Below are 20,280 nucleotides of genomic sequence, written 5' to 3'. Positions count from 1 at the left end.
CAAGGTGTATCTGAGCAAAAAGTTTCTCTCAACGCCAACAAGTCATTTGGGTGGAGTGAGATGGCATACATAAATTCAATTAGCATCCTGATCTTCCTCGTATGGTATGATGCCTTGCTCCTTGTTTTGTTCGTAGTTTTGATAAGAGTTAGCTCAGGAAATTTTTTCTGTTGAGCAAAATGATGCAAAATATAAAAGTCCTGTTCAAACCTTCAGCGGGAGGCTTCTTTTCTAAGTCACAATCATTTGGATGTAAGAATAATGACATTAAAAGGGCGCCTCGTACGAAAAGTAATTAAAGGACAATGTTTCTACCGCCTTCAGCACGAAAGAAATTTAGAGTTAACAAGGGTAAATAAAAAAAAATGTCGCCTTCCCAAAGTAATCATACCAAGAGACCTATTATAGGATATACTGCCACAAATGCATTAATTCTCACTTAGAAATAGTTCTAAGAAAAGCTTAATTTGTATCCGAACCTGCACTTCCGCAAATCACGACAGAATGTAAAGAGGCGTGAATGAGGAAGTGAGGCAAATAATGTGATCCAGTTTCGCTGGACTTTTCTCCCTTTTATTCTGTGTCTGGATTACAGTATCTCCATCCTATTTATAGTAAGAATTAGGGCTACGACAGTGATGACGATGACAATGGTGATGATGATGGTGAATGTGTTAATGAGGAAGAGGACCGTTGCATCTGAACAAATCTTGCTAAGGCTGTCAGATCCCTTGTATAGAACACTTAGGGACAGGCTTGCCAGATATTCATCTGTCTCTACTTCACACTTAGAGTGTATCCGTCGCTCTCCACTCGAATGAAACATGTCAGAGAATATATTACCTATGGAAAGAAAGCCATACCAAGCCTCGCTTAATCTAAGAATTTTTGGCAGCAGAGGAAAGTGAGAAATGAAAGAGGTGAAATAATAGGCGAGGTTTTGTTCTCGACAGTACAAGAGACCGTGGGGGATTGAATATTAATCTTACTATTCCTCTCTTGCATTCTAATAAACCTAAATGGAAGTGACGCAACCCATAAGCTGAATAAAATCGTCTGGTGGCTGTAGAAATTAAATAGACAGGATTTATCATATCCTCGATGGGTTATTGGTGACTGGTTTTAGTCCTGGGCTACAGAAAACCACTCCCAAGTTGTACAATATCACCTTATGGTAGTGGGAATGACACAGAGAGGGCGTCACGGGTCCTGAAATAATCAAATTTTAAATACTATTAAAAACGCAGCTCGAAAGTGGACTGTTTATCTGGCTACAATTTTTTTCCTGACCGTCACATAAATTTCAAGCCGTCAAAACTCTGTTATCAATTAACGCATTTAATTGCTACATAAATAAACGCTATACTATTATTATTACGTTAGGGAGTAAGAGGAATTTTTGACTAATGTACATATTTTATTTCTCATTAGGACCCGCTGAAACAAGCATATTTTTTACTGTACAAGTAAATATTTTATAAATATTGCATGATATATTTACATGGTCGCACATGACAAAAATTCGTACACAACAAATTTTCATGTCAATTTAACAAAGTAACTAAAACGACAACTGACCCTCTAGTAATCTCTTCACTGCATTAAGTAATAAGGAATGACTTTCCAAGAACCCTACTGTAGTGAACTGAAAATAACTCCATCAGTCCGACGACGATTTTTCTCTTGTTATCGCCAAATGAATTCATTCAGCTTGGGAAAGGTCTGTATTAATGAAGGAAACTACTAAATATACACCTATATTCTCCAGATCGAAAAGCCTTCCCTCAGCTGAAAAGAACAGGAATAAACTACAGATACAATACCAGATGCAGGAAAATGAGGAAAACGGGTAATTAGATTCCTAATGTACCGACTTGTGTGAAAGATTATATTTTGAATTCCCCCGCACTGAATCGAGTAAAATAAGAAAACGACAGCTTTTGTCGGTACTTGCTTTGAGGTTAAATTCTCGGAAATTCTCCGCGGGAAAAATCTGCATTAAAAGAGAGAGAGAGAGAGAGAGAGAGAGAGAGAGAGAGAGAGAGAGATAATGCTACCCACCCACCTTCATCTTCACTCATCAGGATTTAAATACTTTTTTTCGCTGTCGCTCTTTGTCTTCTCACTTATCTTTTGTTTCCTTGTCTTCTTATACTCCCGCTGTTGTAGTTGTTGTTGTTGTCCTTCTTCTTCTTCTTCTTTTTCTTCTTCTTCCGGGAATATAGTATAGCCACCACATCCATTTTAATTCGCTAATTACGGCATGGTTTATTTCATTCTTGGAACAATCAGGGTTCTTTGAATGTCTGTAAACGGAGAGGTATGAATAGAACTGACAGGAGTAAAACAATGATTGTCAAGAGAGATGGGGACTCACGGTGTAATCTGCTGGTTAACAGAGAGAGACTGGAAGCTACTGAAGAGAATAAGTATTACACCGTAGTAAAAGAAACGAAAAGAAATTAGTGAAGGATGTGGAGAGCCGACTTGCTCAAGGAAATAAAGTGGATGGTGCTACGAAGGCCTTGACACGGAACACAGGTCTGAGTAAAGACGCGCAAGAAGACTACATGGTCGATTTACATGGACTTTTTGTGTGTTTGGGATTTTGAAATGATTTAAATATATATATATAAAAAAAAAAGAATGTGAGCAGTTCCTCTTTCCTCTTTGTTCTCGCACTTTCCGCCTCATTCCCTACCATTTACTTTCTCCCACCACATCCTTCCATATTAATATCAGTCTTCCTCCTCATTCACTTCATCCTTATGCCAAGTTTTCTTGTTTCCATCCCCATTCTCGCTCTCTTAATTGTAACACTCTCCATCCCAGCTCATTGTCACTCCCTGCTTAAGCAATGTATTCAAAACGCGTAAGATGGTTAAGATAAAAATTACAAGAGATTTTCTTCTGTAAAATGTGCAGTACAGAAATTCAATGGTTAAAAGGTTTAAAATAATGTGCTGAGATGGTATGATCACACTGTAAGAATGGATATGGACAGAGCGATGAACACATCAATTCCTGAGTTTGAGGGTTGAAGGGGACGATGATGGCTAAGGTGAATAGATACGACAAGTGAATGTGTAAATAAGCGGGGTACTGTACGTAATATTAGAAATTATTTTTAACACTTTACCCCCAGGAAATACCTACTAATTTTACTTTGGATAACGACGGACAATTTTACTCGCCACTTTGAATCCTCCCAAGGTCATAGGGTTAAGAAAAAAACTCACAAATGATAAAAATGGATGTATAGAAATTATGCATCCCCCTTTCTCAGCTTTACAGACGAAGGAACGGTCTTCGTCCCACAAAGCATTGAAACACGTACGTACGTGTGTGTGTGTGTGTGTGTGTGTGTGTGTGTGTGTGTGTGTGTGTGTGTGTGTGTGTGTGTGTGTGTGTGTGTGTGTGTGTGTGTGTGTGTGTGTGTGTGTGTGTGTGTGTGTGTGTGTGTGTGTGTGTGTGTGTGTGTGTGTGTGTGTGTGTGTGTGTGTGTGTGTGTGTGTGTGTGTGGCTCTGTTTACAGTTCTTTTATTTCAGTGGTTGCCTGTTCCTGCTTCTGAGTCCTTACCACGAAATGTATTAAAGAATTATGATGATGATAATGATGATGATGACAGCCAAACGACTGCCTGAAGCTTAAGAAATCTCTCAGACTAGAGTTAGAAATACTTCCCACTGTTTCACTCAGTACGATTGTTTATCTTTGTTTTATAGTTATCCAGACGATTTTATTGGTCATCTGATGATATTAAATAAATGTTTTCGAAATCAGAGAGCTGATGGAGTTTATTTTCAGCCCCATCAGTCACAGGGGTCTTCATGAGTCACTTCAAATCATTATGAGGTAGCTAGAATTAAAAAAAAAAAAAAAAAAAGGCGAGAGTCAATTATGAAAAGCCGTATACATTCATTATTGAGTCAGACAAAATTATTGCCTCAGTCGCTGCATCCTCCCCATCCCACGCAGTGCTCTCCCTCCACACCTCCCAATCCATTAACTCAACATGCATAAAGCCGTCCCCTTCGCTCAGTAATCCGGACAAAATGAGTTTATCAGAAGCACTCCCTTCCTCGAGCCCCCTCCACTCTCGCCCCGTGATCCCGGATTATCAGTGGAAGTCAGACCATCCCGGCCTATCCATCCATCCATCCTGTCCAGTTTGCTGAGTCACTCCATGTCAGGTGGAGTTACTGGCTCTCCTGTCTGGTCTCAGTCGCTTGCCAAGGCTTGTGAGATGTTTACTTGCTGATCATGATGCGGTTTAGGTACAGCGTAAAAAAAAAAAAAGGGAGAAAGAGACTGAGAAAGAGGTGGAGGAATGAAGCAGATGAGTGAGGAAGACAAAAACGAGAAGAGAAAAACGAAGTAGGTTGGAGGAATAAAGCAGACGAGATGAGAGATTTATGGAATATACTTCCTCGAGCCCTTTTCACTCTTCCTGGTTCCGGGTTATCATTGCAAGCCAAACCATTACAATCTTATCCATCCCTCCTGTTCTGTTTGCCAAGCCACTCTATGCCAAAGTAGTTTCCTGGCTTTCGCGTTTGATCTCCGTCGCTTGCCCGAACTTGGAAGGCATCTATTTGTGATTACGAGGCGATCTGAAGGCAAAATAAAGATGCACAGACTGAAAAACTGCGGGTGAATGAAGGAGAGAAGTGAGGAAGACCAAGAATAAGAAGGGAAAGACAGATCAGTTTAGAAAGACAAAGCAAATGAGACGAGAGAGAATGTTATTATCTTTCCTCTAGCCTCCTTCATTCTCGCTCCCTGATCCCAGATTATCGGTGGAAGTCTGACTCTTGCAGCTTATCCATCCATTCTGTCCTGTTTGCCGACCCACTCCATGTCATGTTAAGTTCCCCTTTCGTGTCACAACTCAGTCGCTTGCCAAAACATGTAAGGTGTTTGGTGATTATGATGCAGTTACAATGCAGGGGAAAAATGACGATTAAAGAAACAAAAAGCAAGAATGAAGTGGTAGAGGGACAGACACAAAACGGGGAGAGAATTATCGACAATAATGTGCAACGATGAAGTGAATGACACGAGAAACTCTGAGTGTTGTAAAAGGATGGGGTGAATGAAGAAAGAAAGATTGAGTACAAGGTGGTAGGATGAACAAGGAAAAAAGACAAAAGTCGTGAACAAGGTGGAACAAGGAAAGGAAGGACAGAAAACGACTGATAATGAGAAGCAAGGATAAAAAGCAAAGAAAATACGAGAACGAAACGGAAGGGTGAAATGGAAAGAGTGGAAGTTCAAGAACTAGGAAAAAGGATGAAGTGGGGGAAGAAGAGAACAATACGGAAGGATGATGTTATTGACGAGAATAAGACAGTGAACGAGTTCAAATGATGAAGTGAATGAGACGAGTATAAGAGAGAGGACAATTCTGAATATAACAAGGGAGTGGCAATGAGCTGGGATGGAGAGTCTTACAGTTAAGAAGACGAGAATGTGGAGGGAAACAAGGAGAATGTGGCGTAAGGATGAAGTGAAAGAAGAGAAGACTGAGATCGAGAACAAAGAGGAAAGAGGAACTAGAGAATACATAAAATAGGGTGATCTGAATTGCTGCGTAATGTGTTATGGTGGGTGGCTTGCAGGCGTTTTGTTTACTACTCTGATGGGATTCTGATATTAGCCGCCTTGTTCCAGTTTGGGTAGGAATCCCGCAGCTGACGGCCAACTTTATATATGTAGCCGCTTAGGCGTGACTCCATTGAGTTTCACCGCCAGTACTTCCCGCAATGTCCCTCTGGTACAGCAGGTGGCGGGAATATATTGATGTAGATCCTATAATCAGAGGTCTGGTAGCGTGTAGGTGAACAGAAACCGGAGCAGATGTGTTTTTATCTCTCTTTATTCGCCACAGAAAGATACAACTGCGACAAGAGAGGCTTTTCAGAGTAGTACGTCTCTCTCTCTTGAAGGCTGAGTGTAATCTGCTACATCTGCCCTGCTTCGCATCTGGCCTTAGGTCAGCCGTTTTTAGATTTGCCATATCCCTTAGACACTCTGGGATTTGTACATGAGTAGAAGTGAATTACAACTCAACCATGCACATCAGACACCTCAACAAGGCAGTATTAAGTACATTAAATACATTAGTATAGATATATGTTTCCCCAAGAGTTAAACGTATGTACATTTTATATTTCTTTATGGCCTTCCTTTACCCTCACTGTTTATGTCTGAGAAATGCTGGCTTTGCAAGTCTGGGCACCCATCCTATCCCATGCCACGCTTATACTAAGGTTGTGTTTGATTATCTTCACACTATATTACACAGTCTTTAATTATGAATAAACATTTCTGTATGTAATATATAAAAATTGTGTGAGACTCCAACACCTCATGGAAACGGTGTCCGGCACCAGAACAGCCTTACTACAGAGGATGTCACTGCAGATGAATAAAAATCATTAAGAATATATGATAACTGCAGCTATACAACTATACAGTATATAAGATCCCTGCAATATAATGATAAAACTTGCATACATATGAGTCTCAGGTAAATGTATAACAGATGGGTGTCAAATGAACGTGTGTTTTGGTGGACGGGTAGGAGCGGGGAGGAGGTGAGGTGCAGTCAGGCATGTAACTCAATGAGACCAAGGTTCTGAAGAGTGACAGCAGGGGAAGACGTGGGAAGGGAAGAGAGGAAACGAGAGACGAGGGGAAGAGAGAAAAGATGAAGCAAGAAAGGATGACGAGAAGAGAAAAGAAGGAAAATGAGAAGGAAAGACATGGCGGTGAGAATGGAAGGTGTGTGTGTGTGTGTGTGTGTGTGTGTGTGTGTGTGTGTGTGTGTGTGTGTGTGTGTGTGTGTGTGTGTGTGTGTGTGTGTGTGTGTGTGTGTGTGTGTGTGTGTGTGTGTGTGTGTGTGTGTGTGTGTGTGTGTGTGTGTGTGTGTGTGTGTGTGAGAGAGAGAGAGAGAGAGAGAGAGAGAGAGAGAGAGAGAGAGAGAGAGAGAGAGAGAGAGAGAGAGAGAGAGAGAGAGACAGACAGACAGACAGACAGACAGACAGACAGAATGAAGTAATTAGTCATCTCTGGGGAGTGGTGACGGGAGAAGTCGAGAAATTAAAGAAATGGTGCAAGGTTGGATGAACACCGAGAAGACAAAAAAATAAGGTGGAGAGGAAATCGTAGAAAGAAAAGGAAAAGATGTGGACGAAGAGTGGATAAAAAGAAGCAAGAGGAGATATGAAAAAGCAGAGCTGGATAGGGAAAGAAAGACGTGGGTGGACAGAGGTGAACGAAAAGAGGTTATATGGTCGAAGGCGAAAGGAAATGGAGTGAAATGGAAATGGCATTAAAGGTTGGACGGACAGAGATGACATGGGGAGCGAAAGAAAAAGGAGAAAAAAGGGAATGGAGAAACAAAAAAAAGAATACTGGCGAATGTACAGTATAAGGGCAAGAGAACTGGAACGAAAGGAGGAGGAGGAGGAGGAGGAGGAGGAGGAGGAGGAGGAGGAGGAGGAGGAGGAGGAGGAGGAGGAGGAGAAGGAGGAGGAGGAGGAGGAGATTAAAGGAAAGATAAAAGCGAGGGGGGAATAGGACAAAAGGAAGGAAAAACAACTGAAGGGAAGATGATAGAAAGAGAGAGAGAAGAAAGAACTGCCTGATACGAATATAAAACATGAAGATAAACATAGGAACAGGTTACGTTTGAGCCGAGCCCAGTGAAACGAAGGGTTAGGGATCAAGAAGGAAGGAGAAAGGAAAGAGAAGATAAGGAGAGAAAGAAGGAAGGAAGATGAAAGAAAGGATGGAAGGAGGAATGGAAGACGAAGGAATGAAGGAGGGATGAGTGGGGAAAGGAGGGAAGGAGAGAGGGATGAAACGGAAAGAAACGATGGGGGATGAAAATACATGTGAGAGAGAGAGAGAGAGAGAGAGAGAGAGAGAGAGAGAGAGAGAGAGAGAGACAGAGAGACAGAGAGACAGAGAGACAGACAGACAGACAGACAGACAGACAGACGGACAGAGAGAGAGAGAGAGACAGACAGACAGGCAGAGAAGGATAAACTGGAAGGTTTAAGGGAAGGAGAGAGATGAGAGGGACAGAGGGGAGAGGAAAGACGCAGAAGAGAGCTCGATAGGGGAAGGAGAGATGAAAAAAAAAAAAAAAAAGAGGGAGAGAAGGAGAATACAGAAAGGAGGGGAAATTACCGATAGAATGAATAAACCGAGGGCAAAAGAGAGAAGAGAGAGAGAAGGACAAAAATGGAAGGAAGAGGAAGGATGGAGAAAGAAGGAAAGACAGACGTGGAAAGAGAGCAGGGAAGGAGATAGAGAAAGAAGGGAAGGGGATACGAAAGAGAAGGGAAGATTTAGACAGGACGGGTGAGGAAGATGAAGAGAAGGATAGGGGGAATGGTAGAATTGTGTTTGAAACCGAAAATTTCAGTGGAAAATATAACAGGAGAGGCGAGCAAAGTAAGATTGTTCAGGTATGCAGATAGACAATATCTTTGTACCCTAACCGGTTCAGTACGATGCCATTCTCTTTTCATTATTATAGGCTGCTACCATACTCCATTATCAGACTTCGGAAGGAGGCGGTGTCCACCAGCCACTCACTTGCTGTAGTGCTACCGTCAGATGACTAAACTAAGTAATCAATTGGTTTTTATAACCTAGGAAACCACTACCTTGGATGGTAATTTAAATCCAAGAGATGACAGGGTTTTTGTTCAAATAATGCCGTTCAGAGGTCAGCGAGTAGTCTGTTTCACCACAAATGTCTGAAGTAAATGGTTCAGCCCCATGCCCCAGCGCATCTGATAGAGCAGTAAGGACGAGGATAATGGCGGGAGGGATGTATTGGCTCATGAAGCTCATATCTGACCCTTCCCGTTCGAGAATTCATTCCATCATGCTCGAAAAAAATCGCTTAGAGATTTCAAGAATGAATTAAGAGAGATTTAACTGCACTGAAATGGTTCACATGCCACCTTTTGGTCACATTAAAGGCCAGTTATTTCGCATACCATCATGCTGCTTAAAGTAAAAAAAAAAAAAATGGTGTGGGCTGTTGTAGGCAAACTAATTAATTTATTAAAAAATGTTAACCTACAACCTTTCCGTCAGATCAGGGGTCAGATAATTTCGCATGCCGTTCCATTTTTTTGTAAAGTACAAGCGTGCTCTAGAATAAGCAAATCAATTACATTATTAATTGCCCTAATTATACGCATCAAAAGTTTTACAACGGAAAATTACAAGGATGATTTTTTACCATTCATAAAGCATGCCGATTGGACTATACTGTAATGCGTCCTATCCTAGTGGACTTGGGAGATTCCATAAATCCTCTTCCACAATGACTGTCTTCTAGTAATGCAGACTTTATATCCTCTTCTATGTTATATGATAGAACATGAATACAAGATAATAACCAAGTCCTTATTGTAAAGACGGAAATACTCGTTGTATACTAAAGAATGTCAAGGTGTTGTTGCTGTTGTTACTTAACTCTGTCTAAATGGCCGAGCAGGCCCTTCCACTGAAGGTAAGTAACTGCTTCAATGGGGTTGTCCCACGGGTTTCCTACACCGTTGATGTGTCTGGGTCAAGTATGGCATGGCTTTCTAGTGTTCAATTATATATGCTTGTTACGTTGCATGGACGCATTCTACAAGCAGGGCACGTGTCATCTATGGCCCCACTCAACATAAATCTAAGCTGGTAATTGAAGAGGGCTGAGTGATATCCCGATTTAAGTCTTGCTCGATCAGGTTTATTTAAGGATATCTCTGATGGGTGAATGTCAAGAGGGGAGCATATAACATTGTATTCTGAGGTGCTGTATTGCCCTGCGCGTGAAATGAGTATGTAGTTTCTTTTTCCATGATGTGTCGGCATATTTAGGGATTGGATGTTATTGAAATGGGTCAGGTGATGTTTGAATTGAGACTGTATTATCTGTCAAGTTGTGCTGTGTGGCTCTTTCATACAATGACAGTGGTGTTGTGTGTTACCACTGGCTGCCGTGTATAACTGTATGCCTCTTATATCAAAATATTCTCTGTTAGAGAGGAATTAAATCATTAATGCAATACTGAGCATTATGTTGCAAGAGTTCAAGAAGCCATGGTACTAGCTGATTCCAAAGATACTCAGCATTTCCTCCCATTCTCTGTTTCCCATCCCGCATATGAAATTTTATTTTAATTTTCTCAAGAAGCTCAACATCTTTGCCTCCCTACATCACTGAGTAGTATCATCACCATCTCAGAAGGCTTTGTAACACTTCTTCCTTACCTCTTAACGTGTGTATGTGACCCACTAATATTAGCTTTTATGCTATTTTGGTTTTAAAAGTCGATATTAGAATGATGTCAATAATGTAAACTAGTTACCTGTTCTTATTGTGCAGCCACAAAAAGGAAGCTTCGTCATAACTATTAATTGTTTAGAAACGGTATGTCTAATATAAGCAAGATCAGAAAACCCTAGGGTAACTTCTTGTGTAACATCAGCAAGGGATCTGGAGACAAAGGTGTCAAAGAACGCATGAGTAAATTTTATGTTTGTCGCAATAACTGGCTAACTCTAAGCTTAACTGTAACCACATTCCTTTGAAATCATGAGAGGAACGACAGCTATATATCTGGAAAGTTACAGCTTTAAAGCTTTTGCAATTTTCTCTAAAACGTGTTCCAAAGAAAAAAAAAAAAAAAAGCGTATTTGAATTCGGTACTTTCCAGTAGGCTAAATGGCAAAATATTAAGCCAAAACTATTCAGCAAACATTTTTATTACAGGATTCTCAACCAAATAGCTGTATCTCTGTTAGTTTCTGAGATATTTCAATTTCAAATATGCAATTTTTAGAATAAAAATGAGCATATCAGTTTCAAAAATAGGTCAAGGTCATTCATATATGGCACAAGGACTTGGGTTACCCAGGAGTACCGTCATGTATATCATCATCAAGAGAGAGAAAAAATGCAAAGAAAAATAATAACGAACTCTCATTAGCCTTCCCCTACTGTTTCTTACAATGACCTTGACCCGAGTGGGAAGTTTTGGATTTTTTTTTTTTAATAACGCGAAATAAACTCTTAGGAATCGGTCCAACAAGTTTTACTTTCAGATTACTTGTTCAGGTCCCATTGAAATCTCCAGTAGACATGACCACCTTATCTCGTTCACTCATAATACTGATATGACTCTTTCTGTCACTGCATGTAAAGGACTTGGATTTTTTTTTTTCTATCAACAATGGCCCATGCCAGGACACATAACATGGGTCCAGATTTCTTTTGCAGCCTCCGGTTCTCCTGGAGTCGTCGTGAGACTCTGAGGCCAGAATAATAATAATACCAGCAAAAACAATAGTCTCCACCTATGTAATAGGTGTTGGCCATTAATATGACGAAAACAAGAAGCCTCACCATTTGTATGGCTAAGCATAATAATTGACAAAAGTATTATACAATACACAAGAGCATATTTTAATATACCACTAAGAAGTGCTAGAAAGAACCCTAAATCATTGAACATGTCTCCAAATCATCTTGGGTTCTTCTTCTTCTTCTTCTTCTTCTTTTTTTTTTTTTTTTTTTTTTTGCTCGACCACTTTTTCTCTCGAATCAAAAAGAGGTAGAGAAAAGATAATTGCGCCTGTGATGTTTTAAAGCAGGCAATACACAGAGCTATCTTAGATATGTAATCAAGAGTCTAAGGTTTAAAGAGCCAGTTGAGGCAAAGGCTATGTGTCATGCACATCGGTTAGGAAAAGGGTCGGATGGATGGGTTTTGGTCACGTATTGCCATGAGGACGTAGGTCTATCATCTTATCCTTTAATGCCCTGGAATCCCTGCACTTTTCAAGGGACAGAATGAGACTGGCTATTACCCTTATTACTGGATATATCCAGCACCTCAGTTTCAAAAAGAGTGAAATATTTCAAGTGAAGTAAAATAATCTTATCTAAGCAAGTCATTGTATATTACAATGTACTGTACTGTCTTTCCTCAGGAATTTACTCAGGTATACCTTAGCTTAAGAGACTTCCAAGGAATGATTTACAAGGGCAATACAGACCACGAAAGTTCTCCAGCGTCTCTCACAATTACATCCTGCTGTGTATACAATCCCACTCTGGCTGATGAACAAGATAACAAACCATAACATCATTGGGCTGGCAGTGGTAAGAGGAGGGGAAATATATACCTTGGGCGCATAGGAACATTACTATATATTTCCCCAAAAATACACAGGAGATGCTGGACCCTTAATATAAATTGATGTGTTGTGGGTGTACACTACCAAAATAACTAGCCCTTACTGCACTCCTCTATGACGTCGCCAATATTTTACTTTACTTTTAGTTTTTTCATCAACTGACAATATGGGTAAGATTTTGGTTCAGTTAATTCGCTTACAGTTCCAGATAAATAAGGACAACTCTTCTGATACAGTGTAAAAAAAAAAAATCTTCCTTTGAAATGTATGAGTCTCAGAACAGTATCAAACATCTAAAAGAATATACTTACACTGTTGTCAAAAGAATTACACAGTCTTATACTTGCAAATTTCTTTTAATAACCTGAACCAACTGAACATTGTTAACACTATAGTCGCGGCGCACGTCTCTGAGATTATTATCATGCCCTGGCATCCTACCAATGAAAAGTGCGTCTGATTTCGTGTATAATATGAGACTCATGTGATTCGTGTATAATATGTTCGTGTATAATAATATTTGCGTATAATATACTCGTGCATAACAATATGATTCGTGTATAATATGATACAAAATCAGACGTGCTTTTGAATGGTAGGTTGCCAGGGTACGATAATGACAATCTCAGAATCGTGCGTTGCAACTATAGTAATATACTGTCTACGATGTGGATGGTTCGCCTCTGAGGTGCAGTCAAGAATTCCAGAAGTTTAAATGGTGAGTATATTCGTATCAATGCTTCGTCTGCGTCACTGAGCACTGTTGATACATGTTTGCCTAGTGTCAATTCCACCCACTCCATTTACTGCTAAAAATTGGGGGATGACAACAACGACAACGATGATGGTTATGATGATGATGGTCGTGGTGGTGGCGATAATGGACTATGAAACGCAGGCATGTTACACTGTTGCAACCTTCCAGCTGACCAATTACAAACCCCCCACCTCCCTGCACACCTAACCATGCCCACAACGGCCCTCACCCCCAACCCAAATCTTTTCGTTTAAAGGTGGGAGTAAGGGGATGATACATAACCTGGGCCCTTCAGATCCCTTGTGGAAGTAGCACTGAAATCTCTGGAAAAAAATGTTTTTTAATTTTTTCATTATTTTAAAAAACTAAAGACAAAGCATCTAAGATACCAAAAGGCACCAGTTCAATAGAAGAGAAATAACTATATGAAATTTCACGACTCTATAGTGAATATTTTCCAAGTTCTGGTCTGGAAATGAAATCTCTACACCCGGCCAGCTGCCCTGACGCCCAGCTCTACTGTCTAGACACATTTCAATAACGACCACGAGAAAACGGTCACAAGTATCAAAAAAGTTACTTCCAGAAATCTTTTAGAGCATTTCAACAGAGCTCAAATGACCTCAAAATGACTATTCTAGATTAATCTGAAGAGGAATTAAAGTAATTTTTGTATGAGGCAGTTTTAGTCTAAAGCTGGCCATACACACACAGGCGAGCCCGTCCGGTGGCCTGAAGAGGCTGGCGCGTTCAGGCAAACCAGGGTGTGTGTGGGCAGGGAACAGGCACCTGCGCAGGAGGCCTCAACGGTCATCCTGGGATCTGTCGTGGACAGATTTTCATGGTCAGCTCCAGTCAGGTTAAGGCAAACTAAGCGTGTGTAGGGTGCCACAGGCCGTCAGGTGTTAGTCTTGTGTCGGTTGTGTGGGAGTTAGATGGGACAATTTACTCCTTCTCACCAACCAATCTTTTGCCCATTTGGTCTGTTTTTTTCTCCTCTTTCTATTATTTGCAATATATGCTGCAGCAACAGCCCCAGTAGCATACAGCTCCAGGTCACCCATGGGCAGTGGAGTATCCATGGCCACCCTCATGCCACGGCATTTTGCTTGCAACTGGGCTTGAGATGTGAGGCCGACTGAATCGTGTGTGGGCACAGTATTGTTCGTTAAGGCTGGCCTCTTCAGGCCACAGGACGGGCTCACTTGAGAGTGTATGGCATGCTTAAGACAGCAGCTGGTGAGGCTAATAAAATGGGAGATACCACCACCGACAGTAAAGGTATTTAAGATGAAATTACACACAAATAAAATTAACTGCTTTATCCTAGTAGAGAGAACAGTGTGGTTCTTACAGTAGACTGCTGTGACATGGTGTCATCAGACACTTAACCTCTTAACTATGGGGTGTCACTTTTGTGATACTTGGGAGCAAGGGATCATACTGCGGGACGTCACTTTTGTGATGCTTGGGAGCAAGGGATCATACCATGGGGCATCACTTTTGTGATTCTGTGTTATTTTGAATTTGCCCGGGCCTTCAAGTGGTGGCTTGTATCATTTATCAGTACTGCCAATGTCCAACACTAGTCAGCACTCCTAATCTCATCTGTACTCCCATCCATTGTTGACAATTTAGCCATTTCTAACCGTTCTTGACTCCCCTCCCCTACCTCCCCCCCATTACCCTCTCCTCTCACCTGCCAGGCCGTGCTACGCTAAGCAAATCTTCCCTGGAATTTTCCACTGATTTCATCCATTGAAATAAGCCCTATGCCCTATTCTTATACCAAATAATATATTCAAGAAAGAAATAAGGTAAGTGATAGTGCCATACACCTGGAATTGGCTAATTATCACCTGACAACACCTCACATGCACTCGTTCGCTAATTTTCGCTGTTTATTTCCCCTTGAAATATGCCGTATTATCTATTCTCGTAATAAAAATATATATAAGAAAGGAAGGGAGAAGCCTAAGTGATATTTACATTCACCTGGAACTACCTAATTTATTATGTATTGTTAGATTTCCTGCCAATCATTTCATAGCGTATATATTTGCAGCATTCACCCCGCTGACACTGGCAGCATTGCACTTCCCCTAGGCAGGCAGGCCACCACACTGTATTCAGTTGACTGTTGTCTTTCAAGGTGAAAGTACATCAGATTCGTGCCTGCCCAATTACGCCGCTTTTTAGCCCCATGCAAAGGGCCCTGTGACCTCTACCCCCTACTAAACCTCGTGTGGAAAGAGGTAAAGGGGTAAGTGACTATGGAACGTGAACTGACTAATTTGTCAATGAAAATGATAGACAGTGACTACGATCTATCTGGTGAGCAAAACAGTGCAAGTGGAAATGTAAATAATGCGTAAATAATGTGTAAACAGCAAGTGAAAGCAATGAATGTAAATATAAGTGAACAGTGGAAAATAGTTTTATAAGTTACTGCAAGTGACTGCATAACACAGTGTAAACAAAATAGAAATGTAAATGATGTAAATAAAATAGAGAATGTAAATAGAAATGTAAATGAGTAGTAATATAAGAATACGAGTATATATACTAAGAGTAATGAAAGGGAAAGTTTCACTCTAGCATGTATGAATACTATGAGTTATGAAAGTGAAAATGAAAGTGACAGATTCACTCTCAACGCTAGTATACAGGACGAGAAAGTGAATGTTACGTATTTTACTGAAAGAGAAATTGAATGCCTATAGTGACAATAAACTACTGTTACTGAGGGAAACTTATGGATAAAGACTGTAGATATATAAAAGTGTTATATAGTAATAGAAATATAAACTGTGAGTGTTTTTATGAAAAATAAATGACAGAACACCAGCGACGAACGATGTCAAGTGGGAAGGTTATACGCGCTCGTAACTTTCTCACAGTGTTTTTTGGGGGGAGTATGGATTCCAACCTATTTGAGAATCATAGAATAGTGTTTCTGGTGATAATATCAGGCTGTGGTAATCATATTACGCGTTGTCGGGAAGTGTAAAGTGGAAACTTCGTTACCCAACTTCAGAGGTCTCCAGAAGTCCTACAGTACTCGACGAAGGCTCAACAAACATCCCAGGAGAAAGCTGAAGGTATGTGCCATATGCATATGTAATTATAATAATCTAGGACTAATAACTGATTTTTGGCAAATATTTTTTGAGAGTCTGTCGGAGCGCGAATATGCCCACGAGACATGCAAGTTAGGCAAAAACAACCCTGCAGTTTTAGGGGTTAAACTGGTGCAGACAATGAGCAAATTATTTTAGTCGTAATTCTCATCCTCACCATCTTGAAATATAATGAAACTATTTAGACAGCTATCACAGTTGCATATCTTTACATTTTAACCCACCCCGTACCGACTAATTTATTACAAAACCCACCCCCAAAACCCGACAAATTTTTGCCTTTTTTTTTTTTTTTTTTTTTTTGGCTCAAACCTCCGCTTTTGGTGAGAAACAATGGAAAATCACCAAGAAATTGCTCACCTGAGGTTAAAAATGGTCTAGACAGGTGACCCTCTCAACACCTGATCGTGTGTTTTCTGCAGCCGTGCTGCTACTGTCGCGTTTTCTGTGGTATGGAAACCACTCAAAATATGTATATATTTATTAATTTAGTACAAATTTACATGTAGTACAAGAATATATTGGTTTTCACACAAAAAAATTGGTGATATAAGCATTGTTTCATTCACGAACACATGAAAATTGCCGAATTCTTGCACAACTGACTCACTATGACTGTTGTTTCAACTTACATTCTATTTTTCAGCTTACAGTACATTATGCTTTTCCACTAACATTATGCCAGTTTCCACCTTATATAACTTACCACATATTTTCAGGACTTACTATTACAGTGAGCATCATATTATCTCATATTTACAGGCCTACTATTATAGTGACCCCACTGTTATCTCAGGTACACACAGTGTCAGTAATGTACTAAAATGTATCAAGGTGTGGTAGAGGAAGGTGTCCCATGTATATATATCAAAAATCACGCGCGAAATTTGAAAAGTGTGCAAACAATGGACCTTGCAATTGCAAAATGTATATCGTACATCATGGGGACTGAGCGTGAAAAAAAAGTTGCGACATGCATCGTACGTTGTGGGTACAGGGCGGGTTAACGCTGCTAAGATGCAAAGACGTTTTCTTCTATCAGTGCATTTTTCATTCATACAGAATAGATGGGTCAGGTCACGTAGTTCTGTAGGGGCAGACTCCTTCAGGCTTGTTACACACTGCAAGTCTTTATCAATTTGACCAAGTCATAATCAGTGGGATCCACTGTCTACAGCTTTGCAATGTGGCTAGTGCACCAGATTATAGAGAATGGTGCATTAAGGCATCATCAGTAGGTGAGAGGGAGGACACTGGTTTGTCAGTTGATGTTGCCATTCTAAAGCACAACTCATCAAGGGTATCACATGACTTGCCTTTAATACCCTTCTCATACATCAAGAGGAGGAACTTAGTAGCTGCTTCTAGCCCAGCTTCCTTGTTTTCACAGTGAAATTCTGTCAATCCTGGTGTTTTTGGAGGATGGTATGGGCAGTACGCATCTCGAGTCTGAAGAGACCACTGGTTGTGTCACAACCTTTAAGGGCATGTGCAGCTGGTAGGATTGAACACTGCTGTTTCTCAATTGCTTCAGCAATTTTAGGTACAGATATGAATCTCTCCAGGGTGACAAGCTTTCCTGAATGACCAGAGTGCATGTATACGTCACTGTTTAATTTCCCTTTACATTGGTAGTACAAAAGAAGACCTAAGACATCCATGTCATCACACCTGATAATGATGAGTGGAAAAATGACATATGTGTGGCATGCAGGATCATCCTTGTGTCTGCCTCTTCATGGGTTGAGAATAGCCTATCCAAATCTCTGCCTCCTAGACCAGTTATTTCTCTCACAACTTCTTCATTGGGATGACCTCCAGCAATAACAAGTGTCCCTTCCTAGGGAATTCTCTCTGGGGCTTTTACCTCAGTGTGTTTCATCAAAAAGTGAATAAGGGCTATTCTGTTCTGTTCTGACCTGAGAAAATGTCTGTAGTTGGGAAACTGTCTATTTCTCATGATCAAATGTGAAGGAAATAATGTTTCCACGTTGCTGACGTTCTTTGCCTTGATACTTGAACTTATGTCATAGCAGTCTGACACAAATACAAGGGGCCTAAATCACTATCAAGGTCAGAATTCATGTATTGGGGGATCAACTTCTTTCCTGCAAATTCTCCAAGGTCATCAAAGGTTTTGAAATGTGATTCATTCACATCTTGAATAAAGCTCATGCCATCAATGCTGTATGCTGCTTTAGTGTGGCACTTGGATTTCAACTCCGTTCCTTGTAGAACATATTCCTCTAGCTTGTTTGCTAGGTCTGACTTTGGGGCTGGGGTTAATGCAAATGACAGAACTTTCCTCATATCAATGTCACAATGTTTTGCAACTGATAGTAAGATCTGGCTTTGGAGTTAACGCCAGTTCCACCTGCACTGTTCCATATACATGGAACCAAGATTAAGGAGGGTACTTTTTTAAAGTACTCTCCTCTCTAAAGAGCTAAATTTGTCTGTCTGTTGAGTTCGCATAAGGCAGAGAGAGGTGTAATGATCATTTAATGTCACCGGTGGCACAGGCTGCGCACCTTTCCAAATATGATTTACACTACGGTAAACTAGTCTTGGATCCCTTGACCTGTCAAGGTGCAATACAACACAGGCTGCTGTCGTTTTTACTCTTCAGTTTACGTAAATAGGTCGAGGGACACTGAGATGAGGAAGAATGACAATGATGATGAGGGATTCAGTGGAGGAATGCGTGAGGAAAAACAGCTGGGATATGTTGCTTATGGATGATGTATGGTGGTGCAGGAGGTTGGATATACACACACACACACAAACCTCTCTCTCTCTCTCTCTCTCTCTCTCTTTCTCCTCCCTCACTAATAAGTTTCGCTCACTTTTACCTTTACTTACTTGGTTCTCATCTCGATCTCTTTTGATTACTCTTGATTGCTTGATTACTTTGATTTTACTCTTGCTTTTTACTCATTTAGTATTTATCGCGTCCATCTCAGTTTCAGTCTGTTCCTCACTTACATATTCTCCTTCACTTCCTGTTTTATTTTTTGCAGTCTAATTTAATGTCAATCAGTAGGTTTCTTTCCCTGTCGGTTTTTCATTCAGTTTTTTCTTCCTCTCATTTTTCTGTTCCTCCTTGTTACATGGAGTACACACACACACACACACACACACACACACACACACACACACACACACACACACACACACACACACACACACACACACACACACACATACACACACACACACACACACACACACACACACAAAGTCCTCCTTCTCAAAAACGTTCTTCCTTGACAAAAAGGAGGAGGAGGAGGAGGAAGAAGAAGAAGAGAGAGACAGGAAAAAAAGGAAGTGGAGAAAGAGCGACCCTTAAGCACATCTCAATTTTTCGAAGTCACCCAAAGAACCATGATGAAAGGAGAAGCCAGATCACGATGAGGGTGAGGTAAAAAGTCCGAGACGTTCTTTTGACCCCTTTAATGAGCGGTGTTTATGCCCATTGACTCTGAACCGGCTAATAACACGACGAGGCTTAATTGAAAGGCCAAAGTATTAAAAATGAGTGAGGCAGAGGGTGATAAGAGTGTATTAATCACAAAAATGTCAATGGGATGATTGTGTAATAATACCAAGTGACAATGGGACGTGCTAGCTCAAAGGAGGTTGTGGGTATTTTTTAGTTTGGTCATCATCATCATCATCATCATCATCATTTCCTTTATAAATAAGACGAGTAGGATTCAGAAAAATGATGAGCAAAGGATAAAAGTAGGAAAACAATAAATACAAGTCAGCCACCCACCCCAAGGGAGGTTTCTAGCGGTGAAGAGGCAAAGGGAAGGTGAGCGGCCTGTGTTGCTTGTGGCACTATACGACAGAAAAAAAAGAAAAAAAAACAAATCAAACAGCATATCAGAGATTCGAACCGACGCACCCGCGAGACATGGCGTACACTTCCAGTTGGTGCCTTAGACCAAGGTCCATTGAGAACCTCACTAGACCTTGCCTTAGACCACTGTACCATCGAACATCTAAGTGTTAATTTCTCCAGTCACAGAACGTATTGTTTACTCCCTTCTTGCTACCTCCAGACGATTTTCTTTAGCTTAAGAAAACTTAGGACTGTAATGATTAATTATCTTATCAAGCCATTTTTTTTTTTTTTAATGCGAGGAAGAAGGAAC

This window comes from Coenobita brevimanus, chromosome 14, assembly GCF_032717465.1.
Source record: "Coenobita brevimanus isolate Jiangsu-jjx chromosome 14, ASM3271746v2, whole genome shotgun sequence".
NCBI lineage: Eukaryota > Metazoa > Arthropoda > Malacostraca > Decapoda > Coenobitidae > Coenobita > Coenobita brevimanus.
Note: the sequence above shows the minus strand (reverse complement) of the source record.